Genomic DNA, 14339 nt, shown 5'->3' with positions numbered 1-14339 from the left:
AGAACAAGAGACAGGGACAGTAATCAAGAGACAACTACAATAAGAAGTTAAAACAAAAGAGGTAATACAGGTAGGAATGGAACGGGGAGTGGTGGCAACACACTTTGCAGGTGGGATCTATAACAATTAACTAATGAGACATGGCAGGGAGACTTGCAAGTTTACAAATACTCTTTACTGCCTCTCCAAGATTAAAGTCCTCCAAGGACAGTATTTAGATTTAACATACTTATTTAGTAGACGAGGTTGGGGTAGAAAGGAAGAGTAACTAAATCTAGCCAGAGTCTAGAGTATTAAATTGAAGAAACTTTAAAGACCATCTACTTTCTCCTTTTACAATAAAGATGAAGACACTGAGGCTGCGAAGTTATGATTTGTTCAATCAAAAAGGCAGTAAGTCAGGAACATCACTAGAGCCTGTAGTTATACTAAGTCCTGAGTTCCATCAAACTATTTTGAGAGTCTGAGCTAATCTTTCACCATTACCATCCTGGGGTCCCTCCTTTCTTCAATTCCAAGAGGAATGGGCAAAAAGAAATACCCATTTTTCCTTATTATCAATCCAATAAGTTTTAAAATTTTTATACTACAAAAACTATAGCACAGTTCTGTTACTAAAATGAACACATTTTAGAGAGTCTGTCTAGCACATGTGCCAGTGACCTCAGTGACCTCCCTTTTCTTGGGGAACTGTTACCCCAACCCACAAAGATAGGCACCAGCAGCCATTTTTGTATACCTGCCACTTCAGGGCCATAGCTGATTGAACCCGAGATGGAATGTGACCCAAACAGAAGTTTTAGAAATGAGACTAATCTGGGCTGTTCTCTTGCATGATGGACGCTCTTGAATGATGGAGTTAGTGTGGCATGACCATCTTCCATCAAGTGACCTGAGTAACCGGATAACCAGTCTGCAGAGTAAAATAGATACACACCAAGAAGCAGAGAAAAATGGCAGAAGAAAAATACTCTCTAGGTCCTGAGAGGTTTCCATTTCTCAGTTTCAGTCCATTCCTAAAGTTCAGTTGCCTGCCTACCCTCAGATTCTGAGATACAATCCTTGATTCCCCCACTGTTCTTTTCTTATTTTCTTATATTTGTTCCAATAGAGCCTATTTATCTGCACCCAAAGACATGTCCAGGTACTATTCTAGAGCTAGAAAAAGATAACAGGATTACTGTGAAGACTACTTAGCATAGACTAAGAGCTCAAGAGGTATTAAAATAAAAACAATAACAGTAGCTATGAGACTAGAAACAACAATTTGGTGTGGACATAAGACCATAATGATCAGTCAAATCTGCATTCAAATCCCAGCTCTACCACTTATTAGAAATGTGACTTCAGACAAATTAATATTTCTAAAACTTCCATTCATATCTCTCTGTTAACTTCTGCTCCTACCATTCTCAACCATTTCTCAAATCTAAGTCCCACATGCCTTGAGCCCCATGACCTTTGCTCTCTGATATTACATCTGTGATTATGTTACCTTACACGGTTAAAAAAAAAACAAGACTTTGCAGATAATTATGGTTACTAATCAGCTGGCCTTAAAATAGGGAGATTATCCTGGATTATCCAGGTAGGCACAATATAAGCACATGAGCCCTAAATGCAAAAGAGGACAGGAACCCAGAATAAGCAAAACAGTCTTGAAAAAGAATGTAGGAGGCCTTACACGTCCCAATTTCAAAACTTACCAAAAAGCCATGATAATCAAAGCAGTGTGGTACAAGGATAGACATGCATCAGTGGTATAGAATTATGAGATCAGAAATAAGCCCACATATTTATGCTCACCACAAGGATACCAAGACTACCCAATGAAAAAAGAAGAATCTTTTCAACCAATGGTACTGGGACAATTGAATAGCCACATGCAAAAGAATGAAGTCACACCTTAACCTCACACCATACACAAAAATTAATTCAAAATGGATCAAAGACCTGAACGCAAAAGCTAAAACTATAAAACTCTTAGAAAAGGATTCTTAGATATGACACCAAAAACAAGAGCAACAAAAGAAAAGACAAATAAATTGTATTTCATCAGAATTAGAAATTCTGTGCTTCCAAGGACCTCATCAAGAAAGTGAAAAGACAGACAACAGTATGGTGATTACCAGAGCGAAAGGGGCTGGGGGGAGGTAGAAGAGGGTGTGGGGCAATAAAGGGTGATGGAAGGAGACTTGGCATGGGGTGGTGAACACACAACACTATATACAGATGATATATTATAGAATTGTACACCTGAAACCTGTATCATTTTATTAATCAATGTCACCCCAATAAACTCAATTTTAAAAGTTTTTAAAAAGTGAAAAGATAACAAACAAAATGGAAGAAAATATTTGCAAATCATGTATCTGATAAAGAACTTCTATTCAGAATATAATATAAAGAACTGTTGTAACTCAATTTTTAAAAATAAATAACCTAATTTTTTAATGGGTAAAAGATCTGAATAGATATTTCCCCAAGGAAGTTATACAAATGATCAGTAAGTGCACATGCATATATGTTTGAATTCATCGATCATCAGGGAAACGTAAATCAAAGCCACAAGATACTACTTCACATCCAGTAGGATAAAAAGTCAGATAGTAACAAGTGTTAACAAGGATGAGGAGCCTCATACACTGCTGGTGGGAATGTAAAATGGTGCAGCTACTTTTGGAAACCATCTGACAGTTCCTCAAACAAATGAACAGTTACCATATGACCCGGCAAGTCTACTCCAAGATATTTACCTAAGAGAAATGAAAACTTTTGTCTACACAGAAACTTGTACATGAATATTTATAGCAGCATTATCCATAATAGCCAAAAGGTGGAAACAACCCAAATGTCCATCAACTGATGAATGGATAAACAAAATGTAGTATATCACACAATGTAGTTATTACTCAGTCATAAAGAGGAATTAAGTACTGATACGTCACAATTAACCTTGAAAACATGATACTAAGTGAAAGAAACCCGTCAAAAAAGACCACATATCATATGACCCCATTCATGTGAACACCCAGAACAGGGAAATCGACAAAGACAGAAAGTAGATAGGGGTTGCTTAGGACTGAAGGGGAGAGGATGGGAGTAAAAGAGATAGCTAAAGGGTATGGGGTTTCTTATTGAGGTGATGAAAATGTTCTGAGGTTGGTTATGGTGATGATTGCTACTGAATTGTGCCCTTTAAATGAGTGAATTATACCCCAATAAAGTTTTTAAAATAAAAATCAGAGGAGGAGGGTATAATGGAATGTGAGAGCACTACTGTTGGCTTTGAAAGTGGAGAGACTATAAGCCAAGGAATGTGGGTGGTTTCTAGAAGCTGAGAATGACCCCTGGTTGACAGCCAGCAAAGAAATGAAGAATTCAGTCCTATAATCACTTGGAACTCAATTCTGCCAACATGAGTATGCCTGGAAGCAGGTTCTCCCCACAGCTTCCAGATAAGAGCCCAGGCTGGCTGACACCTTAATTTTGACCTCTTGCCCAGCCGGGCGTGGCTCAGCGGTTGAGCGTCGACCTAGGATCCAGGCGATCGGGGCTGGGTTCCCGGTCAGGGCACATGCCCGGATTGCGGGCTCGATCCCCAGCCGGGGGCGTGCAAGAGGCAGCTGATCAATGACTCTCTCATCATTGATGTTTCTCTCTCTCTCTCTCCCTCTCCTTTCCTCTCTGAAATCAATAAAGATATATTTTTTAAAAAAATAAAAAAAATTTTTGACCTCTTGAGGTCCTTAACAGAGCACCCAGCTGAGCTGGGCCAGGAGCTCTCAACTTACAGAACTTTGAGATAATAAATGGGTGGTGTTTTAAGCTGCTAGGTTTGTGGTAATTTGTTATAGCAACAACAGAAAACTGTTATAGGCCTCCTTTATATAGGTGTTTTAATGCCTAGAATGCTGTACTATTAGCTGTTCATATGGTGATTTCTCTTTCATCATTTAGGTCTCAGCTTTCATGTTGCACTTTCAGAAAGGGCTTCCCTGGCCACTCTCTCTAAAGTAGTACCTACCCCAACCTACCCAACCCTTACCTTCACCCTGGGCTCAGCATTGTTTCTCCATATCCAATCTGTTTCCAACAAGGGAGGGTAAGGAAAGGTGTGCAGGAAAGAGTTAGCTAAGCAGGCCTGAGTTGCTCAAATCATGTATATTCTTAGAAGGGCATGCTTGTGTGAATGGCTCTTGGCTGGCTCCTGGGCACGAAGGTCTTGGGGTGTCCTTATGTACTAACTGATAAGGATGTTTTGTATGCTTGGAGCCTTGAACCACACTATACCAGCTTGTCCAGTCTGTGCAAACTGTATGGAGTTCCTTCTCAGGACTGAAGTTATAGAACTGTAATCAATCATGAAGACACTTGTACCTATGTGACCAGCCCCCAATAAAAATCCTGGAACCCTAGGTTTAAGCCAGTTTCCCTAACAGAAAACACATCATATATGTTGCTACAGTTTGTTACTAGAGGTTAAATGCACCCTGAGCAACTCCACTGGGAAAAGACTCGGAAGTTCAAACCTGGTATCCTCCAAACTTTGCTAATTGCACCATTTTCCTGTATTGATCCTGCTTTGTATCATTGCACTGTAATAAAACAAACTGGGACAGTTTGGGGGACTATTGACACAGAGTGTGATTATAAAGGGGTGGCTTGAGGGAGGTCTTACTGGTAATAGAATGGTCTGGATCTTGACTATGGTGGTGGTTACAGGAATCTACACATGATAAAATGACACAGAACTACACACACACACTGTATAGATATCAATTTCTTTGTTTTGGTATTGTACAATAGTTATGTAAGATGTAACCACTGGGGAAAAGTGGATGAAGAGTACATAGTACCTCTCTGTATTATCTTTGCAACTTCCTGTTAATCTGTAATTTCAAATTAAAGGTTTTTTTAATTCCAATAAAAAATTTAAAATAAAAACACCTATGATTGAACCAATGTGTATCAGACAGTTAAACATACCACTCAGATCATTTCTGTTTCTAAGTATGGAAAACAAAAAAGTGAACCACCAAAAGTGCATGTCATGATTTGAAAGGTTATGTAGTTGGTGATGACAGATGTTTCAGTGGGGCAAAGGAGGTACAGTCAGTGCACCCAGATCAGGCATCTGAGCTATAGGCAGCATTATCCTTTTCAGTTAGGAAAAAACAGGAGCCATGCCGGCCCGGCTTCCTTGAGGAATTTAACTGTTCATGTTCTTTGCTCATTTTTCCATGTCATTCTTTTTTCTTTTTACAGATGCTCTTTTTATTTATATTATCTCTTAGTCTTTGACTTTATGTTATGAAGACACTATAGTCTGGATCAAAGACTTAGTGTTTGTTTCAACCCTGGCTAGGGTAGCTAGTTGGTTGGAGCGTCTTCCTATACACTGAAAGGTCGCGGGTTCAATTCCTGGTCAGGGCACATACCTAGGTTGTGGGTTTGATCCTCAGTCTGGGTGTGTATGCAAGGCAACCAATTGATGTCTCTCTCTCATATCTATGTTTCTCCCCCCTAAAGTCAATAAACATATCCTGGGGTGAAGATTTAAAACAAAACAAAAAAGATATAGTGTTTCAAATCTGTACCCAAGTTTCACCAACTTTAATACATTGCTCCCAAAATGAAGGTGAACGTCACAGAGAAAATCAGTGGCAAAGTTCCAATGTTAAATATAACAAAACAAAGTATCCAAACACTAGCCTGCCCAAATAATTCCAAATAATAAACCCTGGAACAGAATGCAGAGTTTATGCTGCTGGAATGAGCTGAGCCAGCAGAGCAGCATTCTTAAGGAATGAGTTCTAGACAACAATTTTCTATTGTACTAAATCACACCCTTGTCTTCAAGTTAAGTGAAACTATAAACTCCAATCTGAGCATGCCATATTCCAGGCTAATAACTCAAAATTACATGCAAAATAACCTGCTGCATTAGTCTACTTCAACCATGTCTACCCTTCTTCCACAGAAGCATTGCTAATCCCCCAACTGGGCAATTTACTTAATAAGTAACCAACCAAAAATTATTTCTTAACTCTACTTTAAAGTAACAACAAACTGTAATATATAAAGTGGTTTTAACAATTAAAGATTTTTTTTTAAGTTATATCTTAGTTTTACCTATGCTGCAGCCATTTCCCCCTTAGCCAATTGCTGTGGCTGGGCAAAGTGACTCACATAGCTCTGAGACAGGAAAGACAAAAAGGAATAGCCTGGATTGAAAACATATTTATTCATATTTATTAGAAAGCTCAAATAAATATTTGTATTATGTTTTAGGCTTTTGAGAAGCGCCTTGTGCGTAAAAATTTTAATCCAACTAAACTGCAGAAACTTTCAAAAGCTGCTAAAACCATCACATCTGTTGTAGGTTGACTTGTGTTCCCACCAAAAATAGATTGATCCCCAATACTGTGAATGTAACCTGATTTGGATAGGATCTTTGCAGACGTAATTAGTTAAAATGAGGTCAAACTGGATTAGGATGGGCTCTAAATCCAATGACTGAGATTAACTGGGACAAGGCTCTGAGAGAGATACACACATAGGCCACGTGATGCAACTGTAAGCCAAGGAACTCCAAGGACTGCCAGCAATCATCTTCCCTAGAGCCTTCAGAGGGCATGGCTCTGCTGATACCTTGATTTCAGAGTTCTAATCTCCAGAACTATGAAAGAATAAATTTCTGTTTTTTTAAGCTACCCAGTTTGTGGTAATTTGTTACAGCATCCCTGGGAAACTAATAAACCATCCAATAAGAATTGCTGTAAACTCTATAAATAATTAAAATAAATGAGTTTTCCACAAGTTGACAAAGAACTGTCAAGGTGATGTAGGTTCACAGCATCGCCTGCTCTTTACAAATAGGGTAAGCATATATCCCAGTTAGAACAGTCCTGGCATAAGCCCACTGTCCTGGAACCCCTTTCATCCTCAAAAGCAATCTGCTTTGAATAATAAATTACATGGTTGTCTAATTTATGAACAAGTCTAGAATACCCCTCTGTTTGTCCACGTTCAAGTCCCACCTTGTTCAGATAACACCTAATTCCCCCTTTCCCACAAAAGGAATAGTAATTCTCTCTTTGGTTCCCATAGCATTTTATAAATACAGTTATTATAACACTTACATACTACTTACAGCAACTAGCATACATATATGAAAACACTGCCATCTGATTATTTGTCAAATACTTGCTTACATGTCCATGAGTACTCAACAGATCGGGTGGGGAATGTCCAGTCCACAGGCTTCTTACGGCCCACTAAATCATTTGGTTTGGCCCTGCCAAGGCAACCACAGGCAGGACTCAAAATTCAATAAATCTAGGAGCTTTTTTCATAACTAATTTTTAAGTTGATAATTTTGTATGGCCTGTGAATGATGTTATAAATATCCAAATGGCCCTTGGCAGAAAAAAGGTTCCCTACCCCTGCAATAGATGTTTTCTAAATTTATTAAATGATTTATTCAGAAGACTGGAAAAGTACCTGCATAGACAGGTTTCTTTCATTTTTGTCACTATACACTCTTCTGGGCTCAATGAGGGTAGCAGTAGAAAATTCAGCCTCCTGATCAGTTTTTCTGTCAGAATCTAAGAACTTTAAACTTCAAAAGAATCAACTTATTTCTCAAGCACTATTTTATTGCATATAAATAAAGTTGAGATTCTTTACATATGTATATATAATTCATTTATATTCAGTTAATAAACCAAAGTACTAAAAAGGCAAAAATTCTTCTTTAAGGAAATAGCCTACAACTTCTTATGGGTAACAACAGCAAAAATCTATCTGCAATTTGTTTTCAAATATGTCCAAGAACAAAAGCAGGCCCTTGGGAGAAAGTATTGTCTACTCAATACAGCTGATATGCAAAGGACTTAAATACTGAATTTCAATACTGTCTCTGTCATCAGACATTCTATTTTCTGAGACAGGTAACATATCATACTGATGTTTTGTATAAGTATCAGCAGTTAGCATATAGGTATGAAAACACTGCCATCTGATTATTTCTCAAAAGTGGTATTTAAGGTGTATCCATTCATGACTATATAACATTTGAAACCCTACACAAATAAAATCTATACACTTATCACACAACCCCAATTGCAATGGCTAATAAATTTATACAAATAAAAATATAACCCAATCTGCTAAATAGAAACCAAGCACCTTACTTCCTGGGATGCTAATTACAATGGACTTGAGCCATTCTATTTCATCAGCCAATAGTTTTGATTTTGTTTTCAGATTTTTTAATTTGCATCTTCTTATAATATCCTATTCAAATCTTTGGTCACTAGCCCAACTCTTTTTTCAGGATACATTTAAAAAACAATGTCAAACCCTCAACAATAAAAATAAATTAAAACAAAACAAAACAATGTCAAAAGCTCTATGGAAAAGCAATTAAGGAATCACTATGCTACCTAACTATATTTAGGCAAGGACTGTTCCACCCATTGTTTACTGGTTAAGGATGAATAAGGGTGTTCTCTACTTTCTGTAGGAACTACAATACTTCAAAATAAAATGATCTGGATTACCTGGAATAGTCTCATACAAAAACTCACAATAAATAATGGTTTACTTATCTGTACAACTCTAATGCAATAGAATTCCTAATAAAACACAGAATGAGATTTAAGAAAACATACATCTAGCAATGCGACTACAAAAGTATAACCAAAATTCATCTCGTATCATAATGGTGAGCTCACCAGCTAACATTTTACTCTAATATATAAACACAAACCTTTTTTTCCAGAATGGCACACTATCTTTATAAATATCATTACGGCTTCCTCAGCTCATGAGACAAATTAATAACAAATGAAAGAAAAAATATATGCATTTTAGGTGCAAGCAAATACTTAAAATAATATTCCCACTTCTCCAGTCCTGATGGATGCCTAGAAGATGCATTTTTTTCCCTCCGTCTTTACAAACCATGGCCCAGTGCCCTGAACTTGTAGCTCCCAGCCCATTTTCTGGATGGGAAGATCCAGAACCATCCAAGGCCCTTTTGTAATGGTGGGTTCTGATACTTCCAATGTGTTTACTTCTATTAACTCTTTTTCCAGAATGGGTCCAGCCCTTTCTTGTAGGCCCAGTCTAGTCCACCTTAGGTAGCATAAAGTCATAGTTAGGTGCAGACTACAAAGTCAGTCAGACTACCTGAGTTCAAATCTCTATCATGGCTCGTATGATCTCGAAAAATTTACTGCTATGAACCACATTTGTTTCTGTTTTTCTTTTAAGAAGGGAGGAAGGGAGAGGACAGTAAGATAATGCATGTGAAAAGTTTATTATTAGCACAGTGCCTGGCCCACACTAACACTTGATAAATACGAACTATTATTACTGAAAAGGCAACTTTTTAGCCTATGCAAAATACAGATATACTAATTTAATTTACGGGACACTCCATCTAAGATGAATGGATCTGTTCTCCTCTTAAAAAATAAATTATATGCCTGGACTTTTCAAGTCAATGCTGTCTGTGCCACAGCTAACACCCCAAACATACTTCTAGAAATGAATCTCAGTTCTGCTGTCTGGTATTCCCCTCAGCCCATCTCTGTGTGAATGTTAAGTGATTTTCATTTAAATATATGTCTTTGTTAGACTCTTCTATCTTCATACTCCCCGCCCCCCATGATAAAGCATGCCTAAAAATATGGCTCTGTGATTAACATACAACATAAAAAGTAGATGTACTCAAAAAACCTGTCAGTAAACACAAACTCAAACTCCACTGCTAATAAATTCTTAACAAAAGCTCCACTGAGAAACAAGATATTTATGGAAAGTAACCTGAAGAATGTTCAATCCCCATCTACTTACCTAGATTAGATAATCTAAAAAAGGTCCTTAAATTAAATCAGTCTAGAGGTCTCAAGTACGTAGGTCACATTATTTTGCCAGCACTGAAACTGCTTTTACTGAATTATGTTTTGATATCATGTCATCAACCTACAGAAGGAGACATGAGGAATTTTACTAAAAAACAAAGTAAAACACAACACAGCCCTTTGAAATGAATGCTGTATTTACTTAAGGATGTAGCTGAGATTCTCACTACAAGGAGTCTTTGGGAATCCTAAGGAAGAAACTGGGTTTTTTTCTCTTATAGTCACTAAACCATAACTGATTATACAGGGTGGGGAAAAAGTAGGTTTACAATTGTGAGGAGAAACAGACTTTATTCTTGTTATTATTTATTATTATTTTCCATACGAGCAACTGTAAACCTACTTTTGCCCCACCCTGTATTTCCCTGTGAACTGGCTACTAAAAAGCAGAGTCAAATTTGTGATCCTCCAACAAATACTTATGACTCAGTCCATGTACTTTGTGTTCGGATCTTACTCCTGTTTCCATCTTTTTCTCCTCAGTTCTGAATTCATCACCCCTTATTTCTGCATGTTACCAACAATATGTTGTATATATCTTTGTAAGTCATTATGAACCCATTCTGGAACAAGATGTGATATAATGATATGCTGTACTTAAAAAACATTATAGCATAGCCCTGGCCAGCATGGTTCAGTGGTTAGAGCACTGGCCTTCGAACCAAAGGGTTGCAGGTTCAGTCCCCTGTCTGGGTCTGCAGCGCATGCTGGAGGCAATCAATCGATATGTCTCTCTCACATCGATGTCCGTCTCTGTCTCTGTCTCTCCCTCCCTTCCATTCTCTCTAAAAATCAATGGAGCACGGCTGGTGTGGCTCAAGGGTTGAGCATCAACCTAGGATCCAGGAGATCGAGGTTGGATTCCCAGTCAGGGCACATGCCCGGGTTACAGGCTCGGTCCCCAGCAGGGGGCATGCAGGAGGCAGTGGATCTATGGCTCTCTCATCATTAATGTTTCTCTCCCTCTCTCTGAAATGAATAAAGATATATTTTAAAAATAATAATACTTCTTTAAAAAAAAATCAATGGGAAAAAATATCCTTGGGTGAGGATTAACAAAAATAAATAAATAAATAAATAACCTTAAAAAAATTATAGCACAATAAAATATTTTCCTCCATTAATAAACATTTTATAAGTTCAATTTCTAAAGGCATTATCTTTTTTGTGCTAAAAAAAAAAAAAGAAAATGTTTTAGCAAATATTATATCTAAAATTAGGAAATTCTAACAACAGAGGAAATATAAAAATAAAGCACTTTCATTATGTATTTTTAACTCTAGGGCACACAGAAAATTATAAATATATCCCTGTGTAAAAATCCCCCAAAGTCGTTTTTAAAAAAAATACAGAACAAATCACCATAAACGAATTACAATTGAGTATTTATTCTGAATGGGAACTGACTAGACTTGCTTCAAAAATGATTCATAAGATTTTTGTACAACTCCTTCTGAGTTGCCCTGTGTAGCACAGAGGATGCTGCCAACCATTCCTTAATGTGGACAGCACAAAATTTAGAGCTCTAAAGGCTCCTGCAACATGCCTGCTTCAGAGATGTCCGTGATCTCCTTGCTGTCATTTAAGGAAAATAAAAAGCTTAGCACTCTCTTAGTGTGTAAAATTTACCCATTTATGAACTCATACTTGTCATTCTGATAACTTCTGACTTACATATGTATTTAATTAATTGATTATAATTACAGTTCTTCAGCTACCAGAAACATGAAAAAATGTTCTACTATACAATAAAAATTACACTTTCTAGCCCAACAGCAACTTCACCAAAAACAGGAATCTCACTGGATAATTTGAAAGCAGCACCATCTGCCTTTTCTGAAAGCATTTTAGCCTTACCCAAATATCCAACAGATAAAGTATGAGTTACATAATATTAAGTAAGATAAAAATAAGTCAATTGTTGTTTCTCCTAAGTGTTTATTCAACAATAGCCTAACTTATATCAAGGTATTTCAGTCATATGAAACAACATAATGTTTCTACAATGCTTTATGAAAGAAGTGAGCATTTAATAAGACTTTCAAAATGTTTGGCCTCTACTGTGAAACTTGTTTTTAGTGTGATAACTTTATTTATGGTTTAAGAAGCCACTTAATAGCATTCCTATTCTGAGTCACAGAACAGACAGATATTATTACACAGGTATTGCCTACATTTTAGGAATGGGTCATCTCTGCTGGAGGTGTTTACTTTGCAACCAATAAAAACACATGTGCCAAAAATTAAACTCACTGTCAAAACTGAAATTCTATGTCTCTAGCCAAAGACTAACACAGTAAATCAAATAGGATCTTAGTTTTTCTGTCTGTAGATATTAAATTAAGTACTGATTAATTTTTTTCACTGAAAAATAACAACCGAAATCAATGAATTCTCAAGTTAACAGGTAGTCTATGTAACATTTGTGAATGCCCAACTTGGATTAGAATGCAAAGAGGTAAAAGCAGAATTCCTGTTTACACAAGTTAAGAAATTAGCAGGGTCAGTCACTCATACACAAAGAAACAATTAGTAAATGAATATACAATTCAAACATTTAATAAGCAGAAAAGAGCACATAAACACTATTGGGCACAATCCTCATCAGCCACATAGCCTGTGTTAAGACCTGCATAAAACTCCTTTTTAACCTCACAATAACCCTCCCCTGGTTCAGTCATACACAGATAAAAGACCAAGCTCCAGCTCTTCCGTCCCTATCTGTCCCCGCCCTCTGCCCTGCACTTTTTCACTTTTCAAAAACCACCTCCAAATAGTTATTTGCCTCTTCTCTATTAGCTGCCCCACCCCCACATCCCACTTACCGCTAAAATTCCCACCCCACTTTGTTAGTCTCAATGTTACTCATTTCTTCACCATACTTCCAGAAAGGTATTCCCTGACTCCTTCCTCCACCCTCCACACCCTGCGGTCACTCGGGTGAGAGGGGCCACTCAGGGTGCTGTCTTAGCTCACACTACCTACCACCTTGTATTTAAAGTTACTTTGCTCTTGCTCTCACGCTCCCGCCCTCTCGTCCTCTCCCTCCCCCCCTCCCTCCCTCCTAAACTGGCAAACTTCTAGAGAGAAGAAACAAGATTGCTTCCAAGGGCAGTAAAAATTCAAATCCTGAACAGTTCTTAATATTCCGCCTAAGAACCAGTAACTTATGCAAACGTTATTTATTAAGGGGACTACCAATACAATCAAATCTTCTTGCACCTCTGCGAGCTTCCTTGATGGAACTATTTTAATTAATAGACCAAGCCGTTTTAGGTTCACGGAAAAACAAGTACAACTATTTTTTTATTCTCAAAACAACAACAACAACTCTTCATCTCCGAAGGAAAGAGGAAGGAAGCAAGGAAGGAAGGAAGACAAGTACTTCCCAAGTGATGCACATCCAATCTCAAAGGCAACAAGAGCCTACCACAGCCCATTGACACATTTCCCAACCGCCGGGCTGGGTCACCAGCGCTGAGACACCACCAGCTGTCTATGACCTACACTCTAAAGCGGCTGAGTCCCTCCCTCCCTCTCCACTAAACTTCCGTAATGGGCATCACCTCTGCTCTCCTCCCAGGCGGCTTGGAAGCAGGGACTTTTGCTCCGAACCCCAGGTCCTCGACCGCGGGGCAAAGTTAGTTAGGATCAGCCCTCAAGTCGCCGCATCGCGAAAGTCAGCACCCTCCCAGCTCCGGGACACATCCCTCCCCCAAAACGAGGCGGGTTCGTGAAGTCCCGGCTCCCTGCCAAGGCCAGATGGCGATGTGGGTCCGAGCTTTCAATCCAGACGAATGCCCGAGGGCGCCGGGGCACGACCCGACCGGCCGCCACTACAGGTGCCCCGTCGGACTCCGCGGACTGGACAGTGAGGAGGGAGCTGGCCAGAGGGAAGCCATCCCGCCAGGGGATGACCGGTGGCAGCAGGCGGCCAGGAAATACGCGTCTGCCCGTCGGAGTTGGGCTGGGCCGTGGAGAACTTAGCGCCCAGAGCCTGACACGGGCAGGCTGAGCACCCAGAGGACTGAGGCGGCCGGCCAGGGCCGCGCGGCCCGGCCCAAGTTCGGACGGAGGACGACAGGAGGCTCCGAAGCGAAACGGCCCCGGCCGGTGGACCAAACGGACGGATGACCCAGCAACCCCCGCCCGGAGCCGAGAGCAGCGCTGTCCTCGGCCCCCCGCCCGTCAGTTCCGTACCTCGTCTGCGGATCCACCGGCGTCGAGATCGCCGCTCTCCCCGCGTCTCTCGAGTGGGTCCGGGCTACGCGCGTCCACAGCCCGCCCTCACACCGGCCCACCCTCTCTCAGCGGCCCACCCTCTCTCACGCCACGCCCCCGGCGCCGCGAGTGCGCCTCACGCACGCACAGACGTCACTTCCGGGGCCCGGGACACTTTGCGGT

The 14339-nt window shown here is 39.5% G+C and overlaps 1 protein-coding gene across 3 annotated transcripts in view; it reads right to left on the bottom strand.

Annotated features, from left to right (window-relative positions):
* Nucleotides 1-14281, bottom strand: part of RABGEF1 (RAB guanine nucleotide exchange factor 1) — a 51954-nt gene extending 37673 nt beyond the window's left edge. Inside the window, exon 1 of one of the 3 annotated variants that reach the window (XM_081131787.1) lies at nucleotides 14136-14281. The gene's annotated coding sequence lies outside the window, so the exon portion shown is untranslated. The remainder of the gene's footprint in view (nucleotides 1-14135) is intronic. The other 2 variants (XM_081131786.1, XM_081131785.1) reach the window with 2 other exon arrangements.
* Between the last annotated feature and the right edge of the window lie 58 nt (nucleotides 14282-14339).

Source organism: Miniopterus schreibersii (assembly GCF_964146895.1).
Source record: "Miniopterus schreibersii genome assembly, chromosome: 3".
NCBI classification, from domain to species: domain Eukaryota; kingdom Metazoa; phylum Chordata; class Mammalia; order Chiroptera; family Miniopteridae; genus Miniopterus; species Miniopterus schreibersii.
The sequence above is the reverse complement of the archived record's forward strand: the minus strand, read 5'-3'. Positions and strand labels throughout refer to the sequence as shown.